The following is a 13,145-nucleotide window of genomic DNA, read 5'->3' on the forward strand; positions in this document are numbered from 1 at the left end:
TAAAGGTGGATACAAATGAGCTTATGTGAAAGACTGGGAAAGACTGAGGTAAGGAGAATTGGCAACAATCAAAGCAAATTGGTTGCCTGACTGCATTGGGTTTGATATTTTGCCACATAAATAATTGACATTAGTTTTAAGGAGGCTTTTGATGGAAAAGTGATTTGCTCTTCTGAGTGAAGCAGGTGGAAGAAAGTGTGGCAGCGCTTTTTGGAAATTCAGTGGGCAGCAGAGGCTGGCAGCATGGGCAGAGGAGTGGTAAGGTAGATGAGGATGCAGCAGTGGCAAACCCAGAGAGATTGTGGTGCCCCTCGACGTGAAATTGGTAGGAAAATTCTGGTGTGACCAGGAAGGAAGAGCTAGTGAAGGAATATAAAGAAAGTGCGTGTGGGGGGAGGGCCAAGATAAGATGATGATCTTATTTGAATGGTACTCTGAATTGACCTAAATATGGTACGATTGCATTTGCCAGGACAAGACAAAAGGAAACTCCTGTAAATACATGAGATAGGTGAAGTTCCTGTCAGGAAATGAGATGGGTTCTTAGATAAGAATTTTTAGGTGCAAGCATGGTTAAGAAGGTCTGTGACTATCAAGAGGTTATGTGGAAAGAAATTGGCAAGCTTTAGATGTAATCAGGGTAAAAGAACCTCTGAAGGTTTCCAGTATAAAAGTTTTCAAACTTTTCTGCCTCCTTATGCTAGTGAGACAGCCTTGTATCAGACAAGAAGCATTTCTGTAATGTTTCAGCTGGGTTTTAAAATTGAGAATGGGACAAGGGACAGGGTTGATTGTAGAATGTCAGAAGATCTCTTAAGGAAGGAAGGGAGCTGTGATTTTTACCATCCATTCTTTTGGACTGATAAGTAGCTGTTTCTCCTAGCAAGAAAAATGTCCCAAATAATATCCCCTTCCTTGATCCTTGTGTTAAAGTTGAACTATGAGCGTGCAGAAAGATTCAATAAAGAAAGAAATTTAATGCAAGTGAGAAAAGATTTATTAAAGAGAAATATACATATTTTAAGGAATCGCTTTGAATTTATTGCAGAAACTTTATTTTCCCTTTTTCATTTAAAAAAAGAAAACACTCAGTTGTGCCAGTTTTATGTTTAGTCCTTTAACTCACGTAAATAATTGAGTAAATCCAATACACTTGAGAAGACACCGGTGTTTTTCTCACTAGACTGCATGAAACCCTTCTCATGGAGCAATGATGTCCTCTTGTGGTCATCTGGTAAAGCTTCAGATTTGTTAAAGGAGTTCGAATTTTTAAATTAGGGAGAGTCACAACATTGGCTGCAACACCAGCTATTCCTTTACAAGTAATTTACCTAAGTGGGGAACCGGAGCTTACTCTCATAAAGGAAGGTTTTGCCTCTTTTCTAGAAACTAACTCATGTTGAGGTTAATATTCTAAGCCGATGTGGGATTATTTTTTTTTAGATCCGTAAAAGTAAAACAAAAAAAGAAAATAAACTTTGTGCAGTTAAAGCCTTCTAGGTAGATGTTCCTATCAGTCTAAATACATGCAACCCAAAAGTTGTGGCACTGTGCTAGTATACAGGAAAGTACTGTATTTGCGCTGTTTATGCTGACTGAAGTACAGAGACTAAACGTTCTGCATCAGCTGGTAAAAAATGTATTTCTAAAATTGCTTGCTTATAAATTATCTAACTTACATTCACATTGGCTGGTGTTTTTAAGGATACTTCATGCTCATAATGTGGCCTTAGAGTTACAAAATTATCTTTAATCGTGTAAAAAAACTTGTATTATTTAAGTTGAAATTATGTTCAGCTGTGGTCTGAAGGTTAAAAATTTTTCAACTGACTTGAAATGTGGTTTAAACTACCAGTGGGTTTGAGGAAGGAAACTATCTCTCTTTTGTATAGCATGAAAATCATTGCTAGACTTCCTTTCTGCCTGTGCCAGGTAGTGCAATATGCTGTGAAATGTGATGTGTAAGTAGCCCTCAGTGGCTGTTTACAGACCTAAGGTATGTCATTCTTCTTTTGGTATGCATTGCCAATGTCAATGTTAAATCTGTAGCTTGACGATTGGGAAGTCAATATAAAAAAATTCTAATCTCGATATATCAGTGAAGAAGCCCATCTAAACTTCTCAATAACCTTGGGAAGAAAGGCTTGATTAGAAACACACAGACTTCATTTCCATGAGATGTCAGTGTAACTGAGAGTATTGGAAAATTCAGTGTCTGGACTGTGAGGTATTTCAAGGTGCATATTTCTGGTGGTGGATGCGGTCACAAAGCAGAGATCTTGTGCTTCAAGATTTAAGACAGTCATTTCTGGAAGGCAGTATAGTGTGAGCTGGAGGCAATGATGAGAGGACAGATCACCTCACATCAGTTTATCACAGGGCTTCTTGTACCTTCCAATGTGTCTCCTTGTTCTAACCATTCAGAGGTGGGATGCTGATTCACATAGATTGTATGTCTGCTAAAATATATCAGGTTCCAAGGTCCTATGAATAAATCCCTAGGTTGAATATCAGAAAAAGGAGACCACTAGAAGAAAACAGTTTTCTTTCTGCACGAATCACTGATACGCATGAAAGCAACACAACATTTCCTAAATAAGTGTGGAAATGTTGCCACTACCTGTGGACTGCGGCACACCAAGTATGTGATGTGTTTATTTTCCACCTACCGCAATTGCTGTATCTCCGTGGTTAGGGGGCACAATATTCTACCGGTGTTACCAGGCCTGTTATCCAGGACTAATCAGTGTCCACAGGACATCAGAAGGTCTGCAAAAAAACCCAAATTTAGAAACTGTCACACATGCACATTACTACAGTCAGTCAGGTATGAAGCAGTGCCTACATGCAAGCATTGTCATGGTCTGCTCCTAACCCATGTCAGTGACAGACACCTCTCCATTGTCCCTACTGTCAGGTGGCCAATGGACATGGGACACAAATGAAGGATTTTCTTCTTTTAGTTTGGTTTTCTTTTTTTCCAGGAGTCAGTAGCCCTCCAGTTCTGAAAGGCAGAGAAACGTTGCATGTTGGCTACCGCTTGTAAGTTCCCATCTTGATTTAAAATATACTTTGAGGGAACATTGGTCAAATATCTGGGGTCAGCACAGAACACACAAGAGCAGCCTGAAGTAACGGACAGGAGCAGTCAGTTCCTCAGGGGGGCTGACCTACAGCTACAGATTAACTCCAAGGATGTCTATCAAGTGCTTCTTTTTACTGAGGGATTGGCTAGTTACCAGATGCCACATAAGTGCCCTAAAAGTTTTAAATATATTTACAGAGGAAGTGGAACATTTTCACTTTGGTGCACTTTTCCTTCTACTTTAAAATAGAGAAGATACAGATGATTCCTGCTTAGAGAGGACACTCATTCAAAAGACCTTTCAGCAATGTGAAAGGTGCCAAATGAATCCCCTGATCCTAAAATATAATAATAAATAATATTTTATTTTAAAGCAGAACATCAGCAGAAAACTCACAAGTATAGCTATCTGTAGAAACTGCACACACACATATTGCCAATCATATGATCTTCAACCACTCTTAACTGTGTAATGTTTTTATCAGTCACAGTCTTCCTTCCCTTTGCTCCTGCAGCGCAGAGCCCTAACTTGCCCCGGCATGGTGAGGAGAGGAGGCTGTGAGGCATCTGCCTCCAGCTGGAGAGAAAGTCTCTGTTTGCTTTCTCTGACCGCTTTGGAGGTCCTAAAAGACTAAAGAGTTGAGCGTTTCCTGACAAATCATTTCAGCCTCTTGTCTTTCAAAAACTCGCCAAAAGGCTGATGTTTTAAAAGCTGGATGGTGGAAGGCTTGATAGTTGATAAATAGAATAAAATATTGCTCTTAGACCTCTCCAAGCTATTTGGAAGCAAGCAGGCAAGACAAAACTTCTTGTTAGCTTGTATGTGTCAGAACAGGTAGCTGTAGTAATTACTAAACCAAGCACTCTGTTTAGGACCGAAGTATTCAGGGTAAAGAAACCAGAACAAGGCTATGCTATAGCTAGAGAAAAGAACCTTAGTTTTTTCTAAATGCATGTTTTACATTTATATGTAGTTTTGGTTGTCTATAACATGAGCGGAGCAGCCTTGCCACCTATTGAAACATTTTGCTAGGTTTTATTGACAGTTTGGATAGCAAGAGGAGAATGATTTATAGTGAAAGTAACTTTTTCCTATCTTCATAGGTAGCTTAGGAGTCAATTAATGAATTTCTACAAACTTACTTTGAAGATCAAAAATTATTTTGAGAAGTATAACGGAATATGAAACCCTATATAAATTCTTGAAATGCTAACAAGTTGAAAAATTGCTTTTTTTGTAACTTTTTAAATGGATGTAGAAATGATAGCTGATATTAAAAACAAGATTAACAATTTAAATGTTAATCATTAGCATTGTAAGGAATCGGAATAGGTGATCATAATGGACTCTCTTACAGGAATCCTAATTAGTTTTTGCAATCTGTAACAAAAACAAACAAACCCATACTGACTCCAGAAAAGCCTTTTCTTCTCCCAAGACAATGTTATAATGAGCCATTACATTGACTTGTACAACAACAAAACTTTTAGTCTCTTCACAAAAAGAAGCTTTTAGATAAGAGATTGACTAAGGCATATGCCAAATAAGGTGCAATATATAAAAGGATTTGAGCAATTTGAGTTTAACTGTCAGGCAAACAGCAGGGTTATTGCAAGCTGCTGTGCTCAATTCTATATGAAAAAAAAAGCTCCCATCAGAGATTAGAACTAGAACTTGATGAGCAAACTTTCTTGAACAACATTTTTGCTAAAAGTACTTATAAATCATTCATCAGTTTTTACCCTGTATGGACCATTTCTCTGTCATTCTACCACAGACCATTTCTCTGTCGTTCTAATTGCAGCAGTAAACAGTTTATAAATGTATGAGATAAGAAGACACAATACAAAGGACAGGGCTATTATCTAAACTCTAAATGCAATGTCTGAAGTATTTAAGTGATGAATTCAGAACGCTCACTTTTAAAGTCTAGGTTTATAGGAGGACAGAAATCTAAAGCACAAAAAAGATGAGAAGTGGTAATAGCCCCAAATGAATAAAACCCATCTGAGAGCTCTATGAAATTTGCAAGTAACAACTATGTGTACTTTTTCCTTTAACTCTGTGTTCAAAGTCTTCACATGCTGCAGTCTGAGTTGCAGTCCAGGTAACAAATATTCTTCCACTTAACTTAAAAAAAGATCCAAAGGAGGAAATAAGAAAATGAGATGGCAAAATCCTGGGCTCTCATCTTTTTCGTGTGCTTGGCATCCCTAGGATTCAGTGTGATTTTCATTCAAACCAATGGTAAAAATACCATTTGAAGAGGAATTTTAATATCTACATATGAAAGTGCTTCCTTTGAGCAGTAGCACTGCTTCTAAAAACCTGTTCAGTCACAGATTTGAACAGCAAAGAAACTTTAATAGCGTATGCAGAAACATCGTAAAATATGCTTAATGTGACACAGCTACACAGCATTACAGGCATAACCTGTAAAAATGGAAGTCTGGATGTACTGAGCTTATAAAACTGTCTGCGACAGCACCATCTGGTGTCTTCCAATAATACTATTTGTGCTATTTTTAGAGAAGGGAAAGGAAAGAAATATCCTGCCAACTTTCAAAGCTAAGTTTGGGTATAGACAAAGGGGATTTCCTGGATCAGCTAGTCCAGACCTTGCTATTGCATGCAATCATTTAATAATTTCTTCACATCAGTTTATCATGTCTTCTTTAATTCCAGTTAGGTAATTAGAAAATGTCACAGTTCTGTTAATTAAGAACTTGCCTCCATTTTTTGTGTATTCATTTATATATGATCAGCGTGCAGGCTTTTTCTTAAGTGACAAATCCTAAATTGCTTTTTTCCTTCCACTGCATTTAGCCTTCCTGATATACCAACAGAGAGCAATCATATCGCCTTCCCCTTGTTGCCAAGCTTTTAACTTTCCTAAATAATTCTTCATTCCCTCACTCTGCTAGCTGCCCTTATCTGCATCTTCAACAAGTGCAGTTCCTCTTACACACAATTCCAGGTAGACTTCCTTGAGGCCTTGTGTGAGATCCGTTTGCCCCTCATGGGTGCTGATCCTGTCCACTAATGCATTTTAAGGCCACATTTGAAGGGTGGGGGTGCGTGTTAGTGGGATCTTTGGAACATTGACATCCTCGTGAACCAGTATCCCAACCAGTGAGCTTCCAGTGAAGAGCAGAAATATGTGGGTTTAGTCTTTAAACTCATGGCCTGGCATTACGTACTATTGAATTTCATCACATCTCTCTCAGTCAGTCAGATCAATAAGGTTCTCCTGGATTCCATACATGCCTTTCTATTGCCAATGGCACTTTATTTTATGCCATTGATGAATTTCCCATTTTGTTTGTATGCGCTGTGTTCATGGATGATCAGGTTAAATATGATCAGTCCCAGAAATCTCTCTTGGAAAGCCTCCATTAGTAACCTGTTTTCAGCAGAACGTATTACTGTCTTCCAATTGGCCAAGTGTCTGTATTTGCCACCTGTGTGGCACTGTATAAATTCTCTATTGAAGTTCATCAGCAAGGTGTATTAGTACAGTAAAATACCCAATTAATTCAGGTATATGCTTCCTGTCCCTCAAGCAAGACCAGGAATCTCTGTATATGTCTGAACTGGGCCATATAAACATGCCCACCATTATTTTGGATATATGTATTTTTCATTATTGCATTCAGAGGCTTGTTGGTGGAAGTCTTGACAAATATTAGTACCTCAGTGTTACTGGGTGCGCTCAGCTTTTGATCTGGGTATGGTAGCTTTATGAAGTGTAACACTGTAAGGGAAATGCCACTTGTAAGCAGTCTCTGAATCATAGCTAGGATGTGCACATGTAGCTTGTCCCCTCTTACACACCTGCTATGTTGGTAATTCATAGCTTCATTTCAGCAAAGGTGGAAGAATTTTGGGAGTGTCCTCTCAAAAGCTGAGCTTCCCACCAGAAAATCTTGCAGTTTGACTACGCGAGTCAGAACTTGTGGTGTAGCCTTGGCAAGGTGGACATTGTATTTTGTAGCTCTGCCAACCTCTTCCATTGGTGATTGCTTAAGGAGCAAGATACAGGATGTCTGTTGAGAAAGTAACTTTGTCCCTGTGAATACTACCTCTTCTGCAGCATATTCACTAATGTGTTTCAACCAAAATAGTCTGAAGCTGGATTCTACCGCTAATTTGAAAACTGCAGTAATATTTAATAAATGCTGCCCACAATAGTGTTTTTTTCTGCACAGAAACTGAAGTCTGTATGTTTTCCTTAAGCATTAGAGAATGGCATATAGCTGGCAACCTCAGTTTCCAAGAATTGTCATTATACCACAGAAGTTATGAGCCACCTAACTAGCACTTAGCACAGCTCTCTTCATTCCAGATCCCATGAACTTCCAGCATGAGGCACAGATGATCTCTAGTCACACATTTCTGTGCAGCTTCTGCAGCAGGTTCTACTCTTTACACAGTCTTGGCTACTACATTTCCAATTTGTCTGTTTCTTTGGAAAGAATCTCTAAGTTACAGCTTGTTTTAGGTTCTTCACAATATTTCCCCTGGAAGATGATTAAAACACTAGGAACTGGCAATGTTTTGGAGCTTGAATTCTTGTGCATTAAGAAATTTTGCCTCAGCAGGACTGCGCTTCATTCTGTGTGCATCTGTCGGCACCAGAGCAGCTAGCACAGACGCAGGAATACAAATCTGAGCCTTATCCCACACTTAAGCTAAAGGCTGTCTCCAGCCAGTCTGGCTGGCCATTCAAGAAAGACCATGAAGGCACCTGCATTTGATGCTAGTCACAGTACTTCCCTCTCCGCCCCCCCCGCCATGCTGTAGATTATGGAAGATGGTAAGAGTAACAGTAGCTTGTTAGGTCCTGGTAAACCTTTGATGTCTTTGGTTACACATGCTCTGCCATAGAAGGAGACAGGTAGGAGAGGAGCAGTAAGTAAGGGGAGCGCTTGCAGTCAAGTCACCGGTGAACTGCTGGAGAAACCACCGCGTTGGGACGGCAGAAAATGCTGGCCCAGTGCTGACACCTTGGCTACCCTGCAGGGCTGGGGCTGGATTCCGTCAGTTTGTTTATTCTCTAAGATGTTTAAATAACTCTTTTTGTAGGAGACCAAGAAAAATAACCTAATAACAGGAGAAAACTAGCTTTTTTACATTTTTTATATTGCAAAGGAAAAGCCAGTCTTTTGACTGAGGGCTGAAGTAAGCCTCTACATGAGATTAATGAGAAATGTGGAAAATGCTGGAAGTTTAAGGGAGATGAGTGAGTTATTATGGAAGAGAAAGAAATTACAGAAAGGAGGCATGTTTCTTTCAAATGCTTTTTATTTTTAGGAAGCTATAATAGGAGAAGGAACAGGCAGAAAGATGTTCAGCAGCAGCAGTCTCCTGGGATCTTGTTGTTTACAAAAAAATCCCTAACAAAAGCAGACACTAAACAAATATGGTAAGACATGGCAATTTTTGCTTCTGGGACACACGGAGTACTATCTCGCTATAAAAACTTAATAGAGAACAAACAAGATAAAGCTCCTTTCAATCTTTTCATAATTTTAAAATGAAAATGTCACTTTCCCTATAAATTCTATTGAACTCTTCCTATAGCTCCAGTGAGGTGATTGTCTTGGCTGCAACACAAGTATTTTTTCTGAAACTATACTCTGAAGATATCTTTAGAGTGTCACAGCATTAGCAAGAATATTAAATTGACCTAAGTAAGTGAAACCAGAACTACAGCAGCAACTATAGTAATTCAAACAATGTTACAGAAGAATGAAGCAGTATTCCCATCTAAGAGAAGATTCTGTAATAAAGTAAGTGACAGGCAATATAGTTATTAGCATATGAATAGGAAGACGGTTTGAGTAGTAACAATGTCAGGTCAAGAAAAGATGTATTGCTCAATTAACTCTCTAAATGAATAAACTTACTGTCTTTTTTTTAAATCAAAGGACAGTATTGGCAGCAAATGGGTGAGGCTATGGTATTGCTTTATCCTCTGTGTGGCTTCCTGGTGTTAACATCTCTTCTGTTCTTCTCCAGCTGTAAACAAGAATCAGTTTCAGTCTTATAGCTAGGGAAGGCAAAAGAAATCGTTTTCCTGAGCACCTGCAGAGAGATCCTATTTCAGCCAACTTTCCCTGCTGTCCATCAACATCAAAAAACTTTCAGGCTGCGTTGAAGTTAGCACTAACCCCAGGTCTCTCCCAGGCAGCACCTGCTGGGGTCCTACCCCTGTGGCAACTCATCATACTCGATGCAGAGGGAACTGAGCTGCCAACCGAAACTTCCCGAGAGTAGAGAGAGAAGTGGGATTTCTCACCTTGTGTGTGAAATACCCCGTGGTGTGTTTTTCCATAGGTTTGCTTTTGCCTATGCCCAGCTGAACACAGGATCACTGACCTTTGGGTGTTTCCATGTCCTATATATAATAAGGCATCCAGTTTGCATGCTTTGAATTGCTTGCTACCATGAGTGGTAAAGGGAGCCAATAGATCTAATTTAGGCCGTTTCAATACCCTACAATGTCATCTTCAGTATTCTTATGGATTAAAATTCTTAACTTCCAGGTAAATCCCTACTTCAGGAGAATTTAGGCAGCCTAGTCTTTTCAAAGCCTAGCTTTTAAACATTTGCCATTTTACCTCTTAGCAATGAGTGTCCCAACAGGCTGAGACAGAGGTCCACAAAACACCATGAGATTCCATAAAAGAGGAGCTTAGCAACCTGGAGGAGATTGCTCATCTTTAACTGAAGCAATTTGTAGCCATTCGCTCTGAGATCATTTGAAAGTTTGGGTACAGACACACAATCCAGCAAACGCTAAGCATAAGTTACCTTTTAAACCAAAAAGGTATAAAGTGATGAATTTTACCTTGTGAAAGGGCAACCTAACAAAGTAGCGCAGCACATACGAGAGGTAGTCATGTAGTGAATTTCGATGTGTCATTTGCTCATTATCAGCTGTTACCTAAATCCAGCTTCTGAGTGTCTGTATATGAAGAATCAGGAACTCGAGTTCCCCACATGCCACTTCTCTTCTACTTACTGACCACATTTCACACACTCAAGTTTGCATATGGTGGTCTTGTAACTTTCTACAAGGTATAGTTCAGCTGGAATTACCCTCACTTCAGAAACATGGAAAAGGTTATGGAAGACATATATAACATCCAAAATTCAGAGATACACCCCTCACCCCAATGCTACAGACACTGTAAATTTTAATTTTCAATAGCATATCAAAGTGGAGATTGTGCTTTTCACTGTAATGCAGGTAAGGTGATGTGTGGTCGTGCTGGATGAGTGCTTTGGATGCTTCTCTGGAGGCTGGAGTGGGATAAAAGTCACAGGGTTTGGGTTTTTTTGAAAGAGAGCATGGGCTAGGGTAAGGGGGTGGCAAATGTCTTGCTGACTTGAGAGGAAACATATTTACAGCTTCTTGGATGTTCATTGAAAGTACAGTGGTATGCCAGGACCGGAACAGAGCTCTGGGGAGCCAGGCAAAGGGAGAACCTCAGCTGGTCCTGTGAACAGAAACAAATAATATGGGAAGAACCACCATCAACTATTATACCAAACTGGGTGGTTATAAGTCAAAGCATTGACCTAGTTCATTGTGGTTCAGCTTTCAGCGCCAAAAGAAATCAAATATTCTTTGTTTTTATTGAGTTATTTTTATTCAGGAGTACTTTTAAGGTGAGAAGTAACCACTGGATTATAAACTAATGGTGAAGAATTTCATATCTTGCACTTAAATAAAGCATGCTTTCCAGCGGTATTTTTTGTTTAATTTGAATGTAAGAGTAATTGTCTTTCACTTCCCAGGACAGTCTTACTTCTGAATTTTCTCCAAAGGACAATCCCTGTTTAATCAGCTACTTCTGCTCCAAGTTGCACGGTCTAGTTTAAACTTTGGTTCTTATTATGCCTTTATCCACGAGCTTAAAGAGCTTAAATACCTGCTGTTATATCCCTGTGATGGTACTTACACAATGTAATCGTATCGTCTCTTTTCTTGAAAAGCTGAATAGATAGGGCACCCAAAATCTCTGCCAGGAGAGGAATTACTTCAAATTATTTTTAGGGTTCCTTTCTTAACCTGCTCTATTATTTCAATACCCTTTTAAAATGCAGATACCAAAACTGGACAGTTTCCCACTCTCTGTCTCACTGATGCTTCATGCAGAGCATGTTCCCTACTCCTGTTACTCCTCTGAAATATCTGAGGGTAGCTGCATCCTCTTTAGGCCCCTTTTGCCTAGGAATATAGCACAATTCCTTGCCTGTGGGCAGAAAAAATCACCCACTGCTCAGTTCTGCTCCGGAGTGCAGAGTGGCTGGCAGTTTTGGTCTCCTGGAGTCATGTTTTTGCATTGGGCTCTATAAAAACACATTCTGTTTCAACTAAGCTTTTCTTACCTGGGCTTCGGTAGGTTACATGTGTAATGAGAATGTCATGTATCATTGAATAACACTTTTCAAAACCCTGTAATGTCTATGGCTGTGTAATATTACTAACCACACTGATAATTTCATCACAATAACATGAATCGTGTCTGCTTGGCAGGCCAGTTCCCAGAGAAAAAAAACAACCCCCAAAATTTTACCCGTACATTGCATTTTTTTTCTCTTCTGTTTTTCTTGGGGTTGGTTAACGTTAGGCTAACCAGCCTGTAACTACCTTGTCACCATAATTAGTTTTTCTGGATCTTACCAGAAAACAGAACACTGAATCTTTCAAGATTTTCCTGTTATGCCAGGATTTGCTTGGAGTTCTGCCAGAGAGCTGGTTATTCTCCCCGCCCTCCTGCCCACTCTTGGCATTCCATGTGTGCCATTTTTCCGGGTCTGCTGTGTTTTGTATGTTCTTAGGAGGTGCTTCTTAATCTTTCTTTCTTGAGTCAATAATCTGGCAAACACACCCTCACTTTCTTTCCAAATATAAACCTGAAGTATTTATAATTTTTATTGGTTTTATTATATGTTTGTAATTTTATTATAAATAATAATTTATAATTTTTTTGCCTTCTCTTCTAATAATACTTCTTAGTCTTCCAAATATACAAATGCTTTATTGCCCATAGCCCTGCCAGGCATGGATTTTCCTCTTAAAACTTTTGCTTCCCGTATGAAGTCTCAACACTTTCTAATTAATGTTGATTGCCATCTACTTTCATCTCTCAATGTTAGTTCTACACGGTGATTTTTTTTTCTCAGTTGCTGACTTCTCCAGGAATTGGGCTTTCAAGGAAAGTTATCCTCTTGCTTGATTGTAGACTTTTTGGCAACTCACCATATTTCTCAGTAAGCGTCTTGATTTTATTCCCCTATTCACCTGTACATTTTTTCTCCAAAACTCACTGCTTTCAATCTGGGGAAATAACTTTCAAAGCAGCACGTGCGCGTGTGTGTAAAATACGGTTAAGGCTGTCATCTGTTTGCTTAGGTCAGTGCAGCAATGACCATAAACTGGAAACCAGCAAACTGACACTAATGACATACCTGGGCATCTCATCTAAATGAAAGGGAATGGTATTCCTAGCAGATTATTTTAATCATGAGGGGGCTAAAATAGGCAATATCTGTTAATCTTGTGAGACAGCCTTCCGTTGCTGAACATAGTTATGGAGAATTAGACTTTTTGCTACTCGCACTAGGATAGAGTCAGTTGTGTTTTGACCCTTTTGAAAGGCATTTGAGTCTTGGCCACGTTCTTTTGGGGCGTTTTCTACATTAAAATTCCCCAGATCTGGGCTTTCACTGAGCCAGAACTAAACTATTCTTTTCTGTCTGTGCCTATGGAGTTTGAGTATGTCTGGGGAGCGGCTCTGGGGTCTCACCGTCGGGGTTCTCTGTGTTCCTGCCCGTTGCATGCCCGATTTTCGTAAACGTGCAGTAAGAAACTTATCGGGTTTGTACTGTAACACCTGCTATACAAGCGATTATTCCTCTGAGCAACGGGGCATAATTACGTTACACCATTGCCATGTGCAATGTAACTTATCCTGCAGCAGAGAAAAAGAGGAAAGAAAAATAAAGTCAAGGTTAAAACCGCGAACCGGAGGTGCGACCGGCCGC

Source organism: Falco biarmicus, chromosome 1 (assembly GCF_023638135.1).
Source record: "Falco biarmicus isolate bFalBia1 chromosome 1, bFalBia1.pri, whole genome shotgun sequence".
In the NCBI taxonomy this organism is placed as follows: Eukaryota; Metazoa; Chordata; class Aves; order Falconiformes; family Falconidae; genus Falco; species Falco biarmicus.